We start from the raw sequence: 18,771 nt of genomic DNA, 5'->3' as shown, positions 1-18,771 counted from the left end.
TATTGTTTCCACAGTCCATGCTGTTTTACTATATTTAATCTAAAGCTATGTGCACACGTTCATTTTCATATTAACTTGTTTTGCGTATAATCACAATACAAAGTGTCTTGTGCATTATTATTATTATTATATAATATGAAGTGCATTATATAAAGTAAAAGTTACAGTCTGGTACTTCTAAACGGATGCATTAATAAGCTATTAATGTCCCACTAATGTCATGTGTGAGGAAAATATGAAGCCCTTGCTGTGATACTGCCCATCACTGTTCCTATTGCTATTTTTCTAAGAAATGTGTGATTTTTCAAAATGAGCCATCAGCAAATACCTGTAATTATCCCCCCAAATTTTGCTTCTGGGCCTAGCAAAATATTATTAACATACGGACAGGTTCTGATCAGCTGTGTTCAGTTGGTTTATTGCATATCTTGACTGCTGTGTCTTAACAAACCTTGTAGTTGTAAGCTTCTTTCTATTGAATTTCGTCACATGAGCACCCTGTGAGGTCTAACTACTGTCGCACCTGTGTTAAAATATTGTGTATAAGCTGGTATATTTCTCTCAGCTGTCCAGTTCAGTTCAGTTTTGGCAGGTTTTTTTTCTTGTCTGCTGGGTGTATCAGCATCTGATAGTTTCAAGGCTGGCATATTGTGTACATATGCGCATGCACTGCAGCCCCCTGCAACTTCAAGGACCTTCCCACGGCTCTGATGGTAGAGATTATCATCAGAAGGTAGGCCCTGCCCACAGCATCCACTGCCTTGACTCCAACGCAACCTAGTGATTGAGACTAAAAACTTATAGGTGAGGATTTACTGAGGCCACAGATCGTTGAAGCACAAGCATCATTTTCCAAACGATTTCCTGCGCAATCAAACTTCTTTTCGCAAGCAGAGGAGTCGCCTCCTTCTGGTCATTAAGGTTAAGACACTTTTGAAGTAGCATCACTTTTCAGTCCCAGATGCTACCTCAGTCTTTTATGTGTGCAGTCTATGATTTTGATGAACAGATAATAAACCCTGACATCTTTAATATTGTTATTCCTTTTCTTATTGTTGATGCTGTAGATATGGTTGTTGTTGTTAATTTTAAGAGGACTAATATTTAACATTAGTTAACTGTGAAAAACTGAATGTTCCAATTATTCTTTAGCATCTGTGTAAAAAGAACAGTTATATCTATAACGAGGTACAACACATAAGTATGGGATAGCACACCTTAAACCATTTGCTGTGCCTTAAACCATGTCAGCACCTATGCATAACCCATATTCCTAATTTAGTGTGTTGTATAACAGACCTTTTGTGCAGATGCTTTGTTAGAGAGGTCATGGGGATAGTTGCCATGCCAACTGACTCCTCTTATCATCAGCATCACCGCCACCAGCATCAGCGAGGTTTTCAGGAAATAAAAGGTGTTTCTAAATATCACAGGAGTTATTCTAAGATTTCTGACCTTTTGATGATCACTCGTGTTTAAAGGACATTTCTGAACAATGCCCGATTGGTGAGTTTGCAGGCCCAAAAATAGCATATCAGGTATAGATGACCTTTTTTAGACTTGTTATATTATTTGACAGAAGAAAAGAGCAAGTAAGTTTTTATATAATAGAAAACATGTCTAAAAGGGATAAGAACCCTTTTTTCTTTGACTGAAGCAATCGCTGTATCTATGAATGCCCCTTACAGTTAGCGAAGTCCTACAGGTCAGTTGTGGCCCTGTGAATAATAGGATGCCATTGTTTTTCAAACAAGAGTTGATGGAGGAAACAGCATGAGTTATGGAGCTATATTTACACTCGTTTCATATTCACACGTTTGGCCAAGGCTTCTGGCAGTACGAGGTAACAATTGTGACTTTGGATACAAGTGCAACGCAACACTCAGGAAATTGCAGTGACGTAAAGGAAAATTATCAAACTACATGCAAAAAGTTACTGCATATAAAGACGTAAGACACTGACTGTGTACACATCTGCTCAAATGTATGTGGTTACTTTGAAAAGCTGCTTTTCATCTAAAATAATAATTGATCAGTAATGTCCTAAATAGCGGAAACTAATTTAAATTACTTGTAATTTTTCATGGAATATCTACATATATATGCAAAAAGGCCCATTTCTGTCAGCCTAATAGCACCTGTGTTCCAGTGCCACATTGTGCTACATCATGTAAGCTTATCATGCTAAAATTAGAAAATCATTAAAAAAAATCATTTTTCTAATCGTGTTATTTCAGGTGAAGAGGCAATAAATTTGGCTTGTTTAGTTTTTGTGATACGAGCTTTTCTAAAACTCACCAGGACCTTTTTGCTCTAAACACCCAAAGCAATTCCAGGAAGCTGTGGCAAAAACAAGAAAGACAAAAAAAAAAAAGAATTACAATTTCATACAACAGTCTGTGCTCCCTTCGGACAGTGCAAACTGGCTCTTACCAGAAAGAGAGAAGGCCCGCAGTTCCTGAGAAGTGGAAGGTGTGCAGTTCAGCTATAAAAGGCAAGTACATCAGAGTCCACTGATTCAAAAAACAGATGCCTCAGAGGTTCTCAGCTGGCAGCGAAAACACTGAAAAACACAAGACACTGGTTTGAGGGTTTCAGTTTCAGCAGTGAAGAGACGACTCCAAGACGCTGGTCTTCAAGTAGGGAAACAAAAGCAAAAAGTCCAGGTTGGCCAACACACGGAAAAGATTATTATTGGTTAAAGAACAGAGACTGGAGAGAGAAAGAGTGGGAAAGGTATTATAGATAGATGCTGATGAGTCTTGATTGGTGCCATAATCTGTAAAACATGGGCTGATTTCAAACTTTGGGAATCATTTGTCTTTGGTGAATATAACAGAAGAAGTTTAAGTCTTTTAATGTGTTTTTCCGTTTCTGTTTGTTTTTGTGCTTCCTTTTTTTCAAGTATCAGCAATTATGCTAACACTTGACAACAAACTTTGAGTTCAGGTTGCTCCCAAAACATCAGTGTGTGCTGCTGTGTTTGGTTTCTAAGGAGAAGGGGGGAAAGGAGGTGGAGACTGAGAGGGAAGAGGAGGATGAAGGTGGAGGTGGGTGGGGGGCAGGTTCTTGACTAGAGGTAGGGATTTTCCCACCGGCAGCATGCATTCATATCTGTCCAGTCCAGTCTCTCTCTCTCTCTCTCACACACACACACACACACACACACACACACACACACACACACACACACACACACACACACACACACACACACACACCTGTGACTACACCTCAACATAATCCCACCATCCATCCATCTCTAGACAGGAGGTGACTTAATAAGAAACTTGTTTTTTAAAAAAGACTGTTTACACATCTGTATCCAAAGCCAACTGAGTGTAAGTGTTGATCCGTGATCTCTTAAAGTTCAACACTTACACTTCGTGTGCATGCATGCAAACGCACTCTCTCATGTGCACGCGCAAACAGACGAAATGCATGCAAAGAGCATTCGAACATGTTAGAGCACCGTTGTGTGGCGCAGATCACACCACATCAAATATTGGCTCTTTCACACACACGCACGCACTCGCACAGAAAAACACACACACACACGCTTAGTGTCTCTTAGCTGGACACCATTTTCGCCATGCACAGAGGACAGAGGGGCCTCTATGTTTAAGAATGGAGTGAGAAATGACAGAATTCGCTCAAATATTTAAGCGCTTTTGAGAAGATCCGGAGAAGGTCACATCCCCTGAACTAATCTCCTGTCGGACAATAGCGGCATTTGATTTCATGCGTTTTTCTGTCGTTAGCTCTGAGGCTTCAGCGGTTAATTTGACGCAGTAATCGCATAGCTGGACCCCCCCACACACACACACACAAGTGTGCACACACACACACTTCCCCTGGTCAGCTTTTCAAGATGAAAAACATGAGTCTTGTCTATTTGTGTTGTACAAAAGGACCCAGGGTTTGTGCATGTGTGTGTGTGTGTGTGTGTGTGTGTGCGCGTGTGCTTTTGGCTGCTGTCAAATGCATCGGACTCAAGGGGGGAGACAAGTGACCCTCAATTAGTCGTGGGGATAGACTCTCGCCAGCGCGTGTCTCTGAGATACTGCAGGATCATATAGACTGAATGGACTGATGGGAAGTCAAGTATGACCGCTCACCCCGGCTCTCAAGTTTCCCAAATCCCAGAAGTGGGAATGTGGCTAAAAGAGATTAAAAGATGGGAGAAGGCTAGATGAAATGAAGTCCATGGGATGGGTGTGTAAAGCAAAGACATAAGCACAAGAAAATCTTTCTTTTGTTTTTATTTTGCTATATTATCCTGAAAGGAATGCCTGAGTGTGGCTGTGACCAGTTTGGCAGAGGAGTGGCAGCTCAAAGGAGCTTCGTGTCTTAGCAAAGATCTGTCAGCGGCAGCTAACGAATGGGCCTGAATGGGAGAGAGAGTGACTGACAGTGAAGAATTGCTGGAATGCACTTCACTGAAACAAGCATGGGGAAAAAAAGATATAAAGAAAGACGAAATACACAGCGAGAAAGAGACACACTGAGATATGCAGAGTGGCAAAAGTAAGAAGTCTTTTTTAAATGGCTAATAAAAATGACTTCAGTCGGGATGCATGTTAAGAAAGGAGAAAGAGCTCAGACCTAAAGGCATGCTTTATCTTTAGGAGAAAAGACAAAGTTAGTCATTTTCTCTCTTCCAAAGGTTCAGAGTGCCTCTGGACCAGAGCCAACATCAATACTTCTGATGTTTGAAACCCTGCTGTTGCATGTGAGGACAAATTACAAGCACAGAATTCTCCGTCTGCAGCTGATATTCACTGTTTCAGTGACGTCTTTGACTTTAATCACAAGCTGAGGTCAGGTTTAGGGTCCTTTTTGTCTTTTGACTCGACATGCCAAAAACATGATCAGAAAAGTGGTGCATTAATTTCCTCTCAAAACAAAACTCACTCAGACAGTATCAACAAGTAGGAGGTTTCAGACGTCTCTCCGTGTCAAACTGAGCCAAAATATTAGCATTAGTCAGGACATGTTGCCGGCTTGGCTGATCGGAACACAACCTACATTATGTCGTGTGATTTCACATCAGAACAAATGGTGTAAATATTTTTCTGGTCCCCAGTGACGGGTTTGTAGGTAGAATTAATGAAATCGGTGTAGACAAACTGTCAGCGATCAAAAGAAACGCATTTTGTCAGTGTTAGCAGCTTCTTATTTATTATTTATAGAAATCGTTGCCAAAACGGGGCGTATTCACTGTGTCAAAAATCCCTTGAAAATGTTGTTTTATTTCCTTTGGCTAGCATTCTGCTGATGATGGCAGTCTGAAGATAGCAACAGATACAGTGAAGATGGACCACACCATGCTGTGGAGTATAAACACCTCCATGAGGAATGCCTGGTTTTGTTCAGCTCCAAGAGGCTGTATACAGCAGCTTTCCTCTGCCAGGTCCTCCTCCCTATCCTGGTTCACAGGGGACACTACTGCAACAGCTGCAATGAAAACCAATGGGCCTGCTGTACTGTATTGTACTGTAAACTGCTCTATAATTAACATTGTGCACAAAAATGTACTGAGCTGTCTTTTTTTACTTAAAGCAGTACTGGAAATATGCAGTATCAGGGAAGCATTTAACCTCCATCTGAACCACATTACATCTTGTCAACAGTAAACCTCACCCAGAAACAAGACCACAATACTGCAGTGTAGGTAGCAGCAAAGCAAAGGGCGTGTACAGTGTTGTTAAAAAGCAATCGTCACCTTTCTGACTTCTTAGTTTTTTGTCACACATACATTTTCAGGTCATCAAATAAACAACAGGCAATAAGACTGAGATAATAAATACACAGAATATACAATATATACACAGTTTTAAAATTACATCGTTTTAAAATTAAAGTGACTTAGTGCAGTTAGCTTGTTAACGCGTTAGCGCCATGCAGCCCCCCACAGGGGGCAATCTGCGGTGACTCGCTAACGGAGATTTGCGGTTATGATTTTAACGTCATTTTAACGAGATTAACGCTGACAGCACTAGTATTAAGTAAAGGTTACCCACTACCAGACCCGTTGAATCAAGAAATCACTTAAATAGAACCTGTCTGACAGCGTAGAGCAGGAAAAAAAGGATCTCAAAAAGCAGCAGATCATGACACGATCTAATGAAACAGATGAGAAACAAAGTCAGTGACAGCTGTCAGTCTGGAAAGGGTTAAAAAGGCCTTGTGACTCCAGCGAGCCACGGTGAGAGCCATCATCCACAAAGTCAGAATACTTGTAACACTGGTGAACCTTCCCAGGAGTGGCCTACCAAGAACACATCACTGACCCATCCACAAGTGCACAAAAGAGCCCAGAACAACATCTAAGGAACTCCAGGCATCACTTGCCACAGTTCAGGTCAGTGTTCATGATTCAACAATAAGAAACAAATTATAATTAAAAAAATGTGCTTGACAAATATGCAAAACATAAGAATGATATATGGATATATATGCACTATGCACTGATACTGTGACTATTGTTTTATTTGGAATTCTATAAATTAAATTCAACTGAATTGAGCAATGTACTATCTAAATAACCACAAAACTAATGACATCTCCACCTAGCTAAATTCTTTGTTCGATATTGCATTCAAACCTTGTTACCCGGCTAGCCTTTGTCACATCTTTTGGGTAGTCTATATCATACAAGCCAAAACATGAAGCTAGCTTATATATTTATAAGTTAGTGGGGGCTTTTCTTTTTACCAAAAGACCAGAAAAAAACAATGACCATTGATGGTGTAGTTACTATTACACTGCTGTATAGTTCTCAGTGTCATATAAAAAGTGAAGAGAGGAGCAGCAATTCTCCACCCAACAGAGATATAAAGGGAGTAGAAAGGATGGGTGAAGGAAGACAGGTGTACTTGTAGTGTGGTCTATAAATGAATCTATGAGCGCCACATTTTATTTCATATAACATGCTGAACCTCCTCCCACTGATTCCTGTTTACAAAGTTGCTTCCTGTTGATGTTGATGCTGAGTGTTTTACGCTCCATCATCTGTTCTCCTTTTCAGAAATTCATAGCTCCTGTGTGTGTGTGTGTGTGTGTGTGTGTGTGTGTGTGTGTGCGCATTTACTTGTATTGCTGACATTGTGGGGCCCCATAATCCCCATAATGCACACCATAAAAGTTTGGAATAAAGATTTTGTCATAGATGCAGGTGTGTAGCAGTCACAGCTGTATTGCTGGTTTAAAAAAAGAAAAAAAAGAAAAAAGGGCAGCAGAAACAAAAGTAAAATATCTAACTAAACAGTAGCCAGACATAATATAAACTGACTAACTGGAAGGACAACAAACAGACAGAAACATCACCTACAAAGAGGGAGATCCAGATGATATATACACACAAGGGATAATGAGGGAACAGGCTACAGGTGGGACACAGCTGACGCTAATCCAGGCTAACGAGACCAGGGAAGCAAAACCTGATCCACACGAGGCAGGAGAATATCAAAGTAAAACTGGAATTAACACACACACAAACACAGACGCATGGGGCTGAAACTAGGACCGAGAGCAACGACATGAAGACATGACAGACAAAACAAAAGTGCTAAAGGAACCTAATAATGTCAAAGAAGCAACCATGAATTCAAACTCAAACCTAATTGTAAATTTAAACTTAAAAAACTCATGAATCCAAAATAACACTCAAACCGCTGGGTCAAAGACCTAGAAGACAGATTTTGTTTAAGGGTTAGTATGAGTATTTTCAAGTAAAGGTTAAGGTAAGGTCAGTATTATCTTAGTCAATATAAAATCATCAAGAGGCAAAGGCAGCAGTAGTTGTTGGGAAAACACACAGGTTGGAAAATAAAGAAACGAGTTCCACATCTGTCCTTCTCTGGTTAACCTTTTTTTACAATGCTAGCTGGTAACCTGTTCAATCTTATACATGGATAAATATAAAGCTGTATTTCTAATATTTCTTCTTTATCACGACACATGATAAAACACCTCCATTAAGTGAATAATTCACTTAGCATTATCTGCTATAAATCAGTGGGAGGTTCAAGGAGGGATAAGAGAATTCTTTTCACAATTTAAGCACTGAAAAGTTTGCATAGAGGTCTCATAATCAGTAAATCAGCAACAGTATAAGCACCTCAGTGCACTATATGACTCATGGGTCTATTAAAGAGTAAGGTAAAAACTCTTAAGACACACTGGAAAAGATATGAAATACAAGGTCAGGTGGAGGCAAATCACTAATGTGATACACCCACACTTGACACCCTAGTAATTTGGTAGCGCTTCCCCTTTGTTGCTTTGCCATGCAGCTGCACACCGAAAGTTGAAAATCCTTAGAGTGCTATAAATTAGGCTATACAGATGTCAGGCTCTCTGCACATATTCTTGGAGGGCTTATTATAAAGAAAGAATGTGCACACCTGCACTCACAGGCACGCGTATACTGTGCTGCATAAACATTAAATGCTTTGGTGACACAGCCACCAGCAGCACGTGCACACATATACATAAACTTGCATGCTTCAAACCCATGAATGCATCTGTTCCAGGCACTTTACAACAGTCATGCTCATGTTGCAGTCTGTCCCTCTGTCCCTGTATCTCACTACGAGCTAGGAGGTTTTCGCTGAGGACCCTGTAATCAAAGCGAACAATCAGGCAGGTCCAGACGGCACAGAATTAGTGCAGTGGGAGCACTCAGCAAATACCAAACCTCATCTGAAAATGTCCTAAATATCTCTCCAGTACCTGCTTATTACACTAAAGAGTGAACTACTTAACAAATTTGGATAAGGGGACGACAGGGGGAGTGACGAGAAAGAATGAGCGAGCAGTGTTGATTGTTCTTATTAAGTGGCTCAAGTTATACAAATAAAAAAAGAGAAATGGAGAAAAAAAAAGTTATTTAGGGTGAATTGAGAGAATGAGAGTGGCAAGTACAACGAGGAATAACTTGTGATGGGGTGATCAGGGTGCAGGTAGGCACAGAGGAAAAGCAGGGGAGGAAGCTTGTTAAATAAAAAAGGCCTAATGGTTTAACAGGAGAGGAGAGGAAATGAGAGGAGTGGTGCTAAATGAGAGGGTGAGAGTGAGGCGTTAGTTGTTAAAGACCCAGAGAGAGTGGAAACGGGGAAATCCAGGCTTTACCTCCCAGAAGACAGGAGCGGAGGGGGAGGAGGGGGAGGGTGCAGGACAGGGAACTTGGCATGCAAGAAAATCCGCGAGTCACACTCAGCTGCAGATGAGGGTTGTTGAGGGCAAAAGTGTTTGGCGTCTGCCACAGCAGCAATTTCCATTCCCTCCTACTGCAGATACAATGAAAATTGTGTCTGAAAACAATGCCATCTGCAGAAGGAGAGTGGGAAGAAACTTTGGAGTGGCCCAGTTCATCTGCACGGTTGATAGGGAACTGTGTCAAGGATGTGATGTCTGGACAACAACAGCCGACCTGTCCCTCTGTATACAACCCCCCCTTTTTTGTAGGAAGGACCAGACAGAGTGTGTACTTTGTGATAATCGCTCTATTTGTTGTTACTATTCCATTTTGTCTCGAGCTTCAAAGTCAAACACGGTTTGCCTCCTGCGACAAGCCTGTGTTTTCACAGAGATCTGTCTTGGTTTACACAGCCTTGTGTGCCTCAGAGCTTGTGTTTGCAACTGTCTCTTTTCTCCTGATCTCTTTTCCATTATTATAAATTAATATGATAGCTAAAAAAAAGAAGAACGAGAAAACGATGTATGCATAAAGCTGATTTAGCCATGATTATGTCGCCTACAGTTTGCCTCCTGCTGTGAAGCGTCAAATTGAGTATTTTAGCTGGTGCTACTTTTTGCAAACTAGACACGAGTCATACTCATAAGTTATGAAGTTGACTGAGAATCAGTGGCGTACCATCAGGACAAGCGGTGCTTGCTTTACCCTTCTGTAAAAGTCACTGCACATCACTACTGCACACCCATATGCACATATCAGTCACAAGGTAGCATGTGCCTTTTTATCATCTATTCGCTCAAATGTTGGGATAGCTAATAAAATGAGCATAATGCTGAATTAAAGAAGTTTTTAAAGAAGCATTTGAGGCCATAAAATCATACAAAGATCAGTTCCTGAAGTCATAGATCAAGTGAGCCCCAGGGCTCTTTAATCATAGACTAAGCACCTCTTTGTGGACTCAGAGAAAGCACCCCCTGTTGGTTATTAGAAAGAATGCAGGAGTCCATATTTAATAGTCTATGGTAGAAGCCAGTGTCTGTGTGTTGAATATATGTGACTCATTATTGGCAAGAGAGAAATTAGCAGTTTTAAGGGATTTATTTAACCAGCGTTAGCTATAAATTTGTATTAATTTTGGAGGAAAAATATAAAGGTGAAGCTAAATCCTATGGTGAAGTGAACAGCAGTACTTCATGGAGTTCCTGTGGAGTATTTTTTGAACTGTGTGCAAGCTGAATGGACTGAGCTAGCTGTAACTCATGCTCATACATTTTAAAGCAGTACAGTAACCCAGTTAAAGCTTTTTCCATGCAGTCTTTAGTTTCTAAGATTAGCGCAAAGTCTTTCTCACAGATACTTTCTCACACACTCCCAACTTGGAAATGGAGAACAATATAATAATATCCAAGAGCATTTATGAAAGCCACTTATTCTACTCAATCACAATGATGCTGCACTGACTTTGAAGCCGGAACTCTCTTTTTCCCGGCCTTCTTCCTGGACTCCATATGGCTTAAACAGCAGCTGCTCTGCCTCTCTCACTCACTCTGTTTAATTTCCCTCGTCATCCTGCCTCTCCTCAGCCTCTTCTTCCTCTTCCCTCCTCTGGCTTTGTTTGTTCTCCCTCTGCTCCCAGGTGTTTTCCTGCACAGCTCCACGTTCCGCTGAGCAGAGAGCCGTTTAAGCCCCTCTTCCGCTCTGACTCAGGTACACTCATGCCGGTGGCTTCCCCCTGGCTTCAACACACAACATGCTGATCAATAAATGCAACTGTGGCGTGCTGCAGACAGGATCCCATATACACAATCAAATCTGTGCACGGGTATAAATCACACCCTCGCAAAAAGCGACACAAACAGGAGATACACGTGAATGTGGACACACATAGTACGTCAAACGCTTGCGCACAAGCACATGCACGCATGCTGCCTTATTCCAGCTCTCTCTCACTCTTTTTCCCTAATCCAACAATAACACAACAAACCTTGCTTCCTCTGCGTGGAACAATAGTAGGATAGCTTTGATGGCCAGAGGTACTTTGTTGTAGATACTCTTATCAGGCCCAGCATCACCAGATCAGCTATAGATCTTGGCAGTCCTCTGCACTATGAAACAGTTTTATCCTTAACCAGTGACAGGATGTTGTAATGTATGGACAGGATTCAACTGCGTTAACAAATAGCACCTTTAAAAAAATGCCTTATTGTTTTAGGTCTCCTAAATAATTGTTTGAGTTTTTTTTAGCATGTGCCATTATGTGTAATATTATTAATACCCACGCATGAGCCAGTCATAGTAATCTTATAATAGTTTGCTGTTCTTTTTTACTGAATACCAAGTACCAACCACACGGATGAGGCTATAGCTTAAATATTATTTCGGTTAACCTTTGCTATAGTCAAGATACAGTGACAGTATTGTGCATATCATTCAAAATAGCTTCATTAAAAAGAACCGAATTACTCTTTTTCTTGTGAGAGAGTTTGCTTGCAGAGGTAAATCTATAGAGAATAAGAATTTAGCTCTGCCCTTAAGCTAGCAGAGTGTTTTGGTGCCTTTTAGCTCATTGTTTTTCTTTTACGGTTCACAACCTTACTGGATTCACTCTAACACATCTCAATAGCCTTCTTTAGTCTTCAGGGAAATAAGCACAAAAAATATATTAATATACAACATATGCAGTGTAGGGTGTAACACTGTCCAAACTAACCCGTTACTGTAATCACATTACACTTTTCGGTAATGGAGTAATGTAACCTGTTAGTGGACCAAGTTCAGTAATCATATTACAGTTTACATTTACATTACAGTTACAATTATGTTGTTATTTGCATCATTTAGTTTTCTAATAAGCTGAATAAAAAACATCAAACATGACTTTAACTTTCTTAATATTCCATTGTGCTACAATCAGCTGATTTTAATGCAGAGAGGAGGGAATTAGCATAATTGCACAAAAGAAGAAGAAAATGATGGGAAGGGACAAAAACAGCTGCACTATACCGTCAACATAACATTAATTCTTTGCAACCATTTGTACAGACAGCATGCTAACGCAAAGCTAGTGAAGAACCTATAATGATGTTAAAGCCGAGTGTATGCTGAGCCCAGCCCAGCAGCCAGAGCCTGATCTTCAGCAAGAAAACAAAGGCAGTGATGAGCGGTCGGTCTTCTGCTTCTGCCTGTTTCTAAAGTAGAATCATTGTGGGGATCATTTAAAGGTCTCTGTGCTGGTTTTCAACTTTGCATTTTGCTGTTGTTTTTGTGTTCATATGTAAATACTAAAAGGAAAAGTCATTTGTGTCCTCATTAGGAATGGGATTTATGTCAGCGTGAGGGACTCCAGCCTCAGGTTTACATTGCAAGATAGGAAATTTCAAGTCCTGATAGAGAGTAAAGCAAAATTAATGTAACAGCTAATTACATATTGCTAATTAATAACACTGCTTATGCACTTCCTGCCACAAAGCCTAACCTGTTAGCATAGTGAACTATTTTAATCCAAAAACTCAAACCAGAACTAAAAATAAATATTAGCAAAAATCTGAATAAATATTCACTTCTGTCTCCTGGAAGCGTAATCAGGCAACAGCAGTGATATGTCAGCATATTCAGTTAATGATTATTAAAGTTAAATAATGTCAAGTAAATTCATTTTTCTTGTGCTCCAGTGACACTCAGACAGGCGTAACCCCGGGTGGAACCCGGTGTCCCAAGATTCGTTTGAACTCTTGATGACCTGTGTGTTACGTAGTTATATGACACTTAGTGGTGGATCAGTCCATCACTTCTTGCTAGATCCAAAAAACAGTGTGAACCTCAGGATGTATAGATGGATGTGCTGCAGCCTGGCACCCCTCCCATCACAGTGGAGGAGACCATTAAGTTACCACATGGTCCCACCTGCACGTTTTCTATTCTTCCTTCTCATTGCTGCTGTTCATGCACTCATCACTAAAGTTGATGTCACAGTACTGTTGGAGTGAAGGGGTTGGGAGGGGAGCTCAGCGTTTTTTCTTTCTTTTCAGTATTTGGCACACCGTGTCTGTGCTAGCTACAGTTATCTGCAGTTGCAGCAATGTGTGACAGCGTCCCTCTCAGAGGTAGAGGACAGGGGAGATGGGAGATTTGCACAGTACGTCAGATTTTATAAAACACAAATTCAAAGCTTAAATGTAACGTTTTGGCTCATGTTAGAGTTTTTTAATGAGACAATGTGAGTGCCACTATAAGTCACCTCACTGAGTGGTTACTCTGGGGTAAGGGTTTGAAAAGAAAACTATAACATTAAGACAATGGATCTGTACTTGATGTGTAATTGTTATTTGAAAATAACAATAACAAAAAGTTATTTGAAATTTTTTAAAATGGCCTTTAAAGCAAATTACATAGGCATACTTTCATGTTATAAATAAGTTATAATGTACAGTAAGTGCAGGCTAAACTGGATTTGCAGTATTGTGATACTGTTCACAGAGATGGACTCTGGTATCCGTGGCAATTGCTAGGCCAGGTCCAGGGCAGCAGCAGGTCTTCAACAGGAGGGTTGTTTAATCACACGGTTTCTAAGTTTCAGCATTTATTTTGTTAAGAAAACACAAACACTTGTAAACACAGTCATATATAAAGCGTGCCAACTCAGTAACTACTCACACACAAAAACACTGTCACTCTCCCCTTTCTCTTCCTTGATGTCTCACTCTCTCCATCTGCATCAATACTGCCATTGATTCAATAAGCCACAGGCGTTACCGGGGTCAGAGCTGTGTTGGGATACTGGTTGCCCCGGCAACATCTCCATCAGTCCACCCTTACATCCCACAAGCACACCCTCCTTTTGTCCATCTACTGCACCAATGCACTTTGTGCTTGTGTGTGTGTGTGTGTGTGTGTGTGTGTGTGTGTGTGTGTGTGTGTGTGTGTGTGTGTGTGTGTGTGTGTGTGTGTGTGTGTACACGACGACGCCGTGTGTGTCCTGCGTGGGAGAAAGGAGGCGATGAGTCATAGCACACATACCACCAGGACATAACAGCTCCCCCTGTTGCTGGGGCCGGGGAAGCCCCGGAGGTGTGGGTGTATTGTCTGGGAGAACAGAGCAGTCCGTGACATCACAGGACGTCTTTCTCCTACACCATTCCCTGGAGAAGGGAATGGCGTTGGGAAGGAGGGCAGGAGGGAGGGAGGGAGGGGAGGTAGCGACAGGTGGGGGGAAGGAGAGGGAAGGGGGCAGCGAGTCTTTCTTTTGGGCATTTTTTGTTTTGTTTTGTTTTCTTTCTCTCTTCTTTTTGTTCTCTCCTCTTCTAAAGACTCCCACTGATGAGGATTGAGGCAAAACCCATCACTCATTCCTGAGTTGTTGCAATACTTTGAAGCTATCTTCAGCTATGAACTTTTATGAATGGGCCCCACTGTTGAAAGTCTCTTTTAATCTTTGGCATTTACTAAAAGTCCTGACTGAGATGTGATGCCACACACAGAAAATTGCTGATTTTCACCTCTCTGAGAGGCGTGCGTGCATGCACGAGTGCATTCTTGTATTAGTCACACTGAGGAAACATAACTCTATTTACAGAGTCAGATCCCTGTAAACTCCGCATCGGTCTCAGGCAAAGATTATATAAATCATTAAATCGTGAGGTGAGGAGTTTATTTAATGTCAGGTTTAGATAAGGGTAGAAACGATAAGCAGATATGTTGCTGTGACATTTATGGAAACCTGTCATTGTTTCTGGAACATATTTCCATAAGTCTCTGTAATACGCTAAAAATATTTTTGAATTCATTTTTAAAAAGTTAGTTTGTGGTCTTGAGCTGAAAATAATGATGAATATTGTATTATAAGATTTTTTAACCATTTAATATCGTTGTCAACTAATTCTCATCCAGAGAAGAGAGTCCTGAGCCAACCTTTCAGCAGGTTGTCTTTTGATCCAAATGTGGGAAATGTGCAAAGATATGCATTTGTGTGTGTGTGTGTGTGTGTGTGTGTGTGTGTGTGTGTGTGTGTGTGTGTGTGTGTGTGTGTGTGTGTGTGTGTGTGTTCAAGATTCCAGTAAGCGTGAAACAGCAGGCATCAACCCTCAAACCTTTGTACCTTTCCAGTTTGCCTGCTCAGTTCACTAAAACAGATACACACATGCGCGTACACCAGGACTGGGCAGAAGCACAGACACAAACGTACACACTCACACACACGCAGCATGGAGAGGAAACTGCAACACAATGATAAGGTCTGGGAACACAATGGGCTCAGCAGTGCACAGACAGAAGCCAGGACCAGTTTAGCTCTCAAAGGTCAACAAGCCTCTCCAGGCTTTCATTCAGTCCCCCAGTTATTATTGTTCAACATTATAATGATTACTCTGATGGCCTTTATTTTGCAAATGTGGGAGCCATCCGGAAATACCAGTGGAATATGAAAATGCAGGCCAGACCGGAGAGCAGAGAGGAGGGGAAGGAAAGGTTACTTATTTTGGAGGCTGAACTTCTTTGACGTCAAGTTTCCCATGGTCTAGTCCAGCCTTGGATTGGACTCCAGGTTCATCGCAGATCACTGGTGAGGTGCCAGTTTAGTGCACACCTGCTTGTGTCTACATGTGACCACTCCTACCATCATAGTGAGTGTGCTAGTAGACAAAATATTTTGAGTATAAAACAGTATAAGACATTATAAATGAAAGCATACCAAATGGAAAACACATCCTCTGAGTCAAAAAAGAAGAAGCAAAAGCAGAAGAGTCTTATACCTGCATGCTATCTGAAAACCACCAGATAGCGATAGCGGTGGTGAAAGAAAGACCTCCAGTCTCATAGGAGTCTATCAGAAAGCAGCTTTTCTGCTCAGTTTATTGGGTCATTCACTCATTTTAGGTCATATTGAATAAAAATCATCTTAGCTTCATTAAATTCACGGTCTGAGAAAAGCAGGTCCATTTCCTTACAAATTTTAAAAACTGAACCCACTACACAGAAAAGTCTGGATTTTGTGCAATGGGTACCAATTTGTTCTAGTCAGGTTGTCAAGTAACCCTCATCTTATACACGTGATTCTAGACTGAAATATTTTTAATCGTTACACCAGAGTAGGTTTGCATTTTTCAAATTTCAAAAAATTCCTTTTTTTTTTTATCTTAGTGCAACGTCTCCCTTGCCTGAAACAAGACATGTTAGCTCATCCCATTACCATAAGCTTAAAAGTCACCCAAGCTTTAAGCTGATAGAGGAGCCGTGTGCCTTAGATGATCTTATATTCCCACTTTCTGACATTACACAGAGCCAAGAATAGAAAAAAAGCTGTGTTTAGGGTAGTCTGAGCTTTTGTCTCACTGGGATTTCTGGCACATAAGCCCACCTCATTCTTCCAAACTTTGGCTATGTTTGGTGTAAGTCAACTGTAACAGCACAAATAAGGCAAAATAAGGAAAAGCATAATAGATCCAATTTAAAGCAGTCACATGGCCTCTTCCTCCTTTAGCAGACAAACGTGCAGACAACGAGACATAAAGACTGTGCACAAACATCATTCAGCAGCAAACATTAGAGAGAAGAAATAATGAGTGCACATTTCTTTTCACTTGAACTTGAACTACCAGGACTGAGTAATGAGGTAATGCCAATTTGTCACATTTCATATTGTGTGCTGCTGATAAAGCCCATATTGTCTCACATCACAGAGAAAGAGCCCACAACAGGCTTTGCATTAAGACATCATTTCAGCCCAAGAGCGGCGCCAACCTCTTGGGTGAGTCTGAGCGAATGTCTGACTGATCCTCAAACTAGTGAAGAACCAAAGCAGGTCACAGCCCAAAATGTCAGGGCCCTTACATAATTCCTGCATGCATATTCTGTCGTGACACACCAGCTATACCCTCTCCCTTCTCAGAAATCTTCCAACAAGACAAAAAAGGTCAAAGACGTTAGAGAGCAGAGAATGATCCTGGCAAGCTCGGCTTGCATTATGCAAAAGGTTAGCACGGAGATTGGGAATTTAGCTTTTCCTTTCTAGCTTCTAATGCTGATTTATAGATTATGTCACAATGTACAAGCGACCTATAACATCTGAGTCAGGCTTTGGTGCACGGTGACTGATAGGCCACTTGGAGCAGCAGCCTGTGACCTAAGCTGGTGGCTCATCTATCATACAAAGTGACTAAGTTTCCAGTCAAGTCAACTTCTAGTGCATCATTCATCGGTAATGGTAACTGGAAACATAAGTCATTGATTGTGTGAATTAATTTTCAGTGTCAGAATAGTTTTTTTTCTTTTCCCGTTCCATGCCAATAAACATGACCTCTGCCCAATTATTTTTCTTTCTACTGGAAAAATGTTTGCTCCAAAGCAAAATACCAATCTCTGGGGACAAACAAAAATTAAGATATTGTTGCCAACATCTAAAAACAGCATGATTAAAAACAGAGAATCTCAGTGGCAGCAGTTATTTCTTCTTCTAGCTGTTCTCACCATGTTCAAAAAGTCCTAGTCAAATATAGCTCAGCAGCAAGGGGGGCGGGTCTCTTCATGTGCATATGATCTCCAGCCTGGATGAGAGTCTGTAAGTGGAAAAGCCTGTGCTTTCGACCTGAAGTTCAGAATTTTTTTCCCCATCTTTTCAAAAGCAGTAATCTCACCAAAGAGACAGACACTCGGAGCCCTCTCTGTGCTAATGACTGTTTGCTAATGTTTTAGGCAAACCCTGTATTTACTCGAGACAAAGAAATTCTTTGGAGTTTTTGGTCTTTTTTTCACATCGGGATGTTTTTTTTCTTAAATATGTGTTTTGCCAGGGAGAATGCAACCCCACATATGTGCTCGTGAGTGAACAGAGTGACAGCAAAACTAAATGCAAACACAATGTAAAGGACCACACACGCGCTTAAGCTTCACGCTCTATATTCCAGGCTGATGTTTCACAAAAAGGAAAGGGTGTTCAGATTGAGAATTATCAAGAATATCTGAAGTGTTTTGGGTAAATATGCAGGATTTAAATTTATAAAACATGAGTCATAGTTAAAGCAATTTCTTTAATAGGATGCTGCCATTTGTTACCAGGCTGCTGCAACTCTAAAATTTAAACTCGATAATATGATGCTTGCTCTTAAATTCTGCAGTCTCAGTGTCTGATAGAAACCTTGTTGCAAAATCATGGTGCATCAGAACTGATCCAATTCAGGGTTGCAGGAGCCCAACAGCATATAGAAAAAAATAAAATGAGAAAAATAAGGACATGGGAGGTACTTACCTGTCTATTGCTAAGTTGTTTGAGTTGGATTGTGAAATTGTGAATAAATAATGTACAAATTATGAGAGTGCAAAACTAAGGCGCACAACATGTGAAAGTGTAAAATTGAGGATTTTCTTATTGTTGATTTGAATTTCCAGTAAATGTAAAGTGTAGGTTGTAATGCAAAAGGTGCCAGTACAGCTCAGGCTCCACAGCCCTCAGAAAGAAGCTGTTTTCGAGTCTTTCTGTTCCTGCTCTTATGACCCTGAACCTGCCAGAGAGGCGGGAAAAGATGAGAATCGAAAAAGACACTGTGCAGGGTGTGTGCAGCCAGACTTGATCTTTTCAG

Source organism: Simochromis diagramma, unplaced genomic scaffold (genome assembly GCF_900408965.1).
Source record: "Simochromis diagramma unplaced genomic scaffold, fSimDia1.1 OVJJ01000510.1, whole genome shotgun sequence".
In the NCBI taxonomy this organism is placed as follows: domain Eukaryota; kingdom Metazoa; phylum Chordata; class Actinopteri; order Cichliformes; family Cichlidae; genus Simochromis; species Simochromis diagramma.
The sequence above is the reverse complement of the archived record's forward strand: the minus strand, read 5'-3'. Positions refer to the sequence as shown.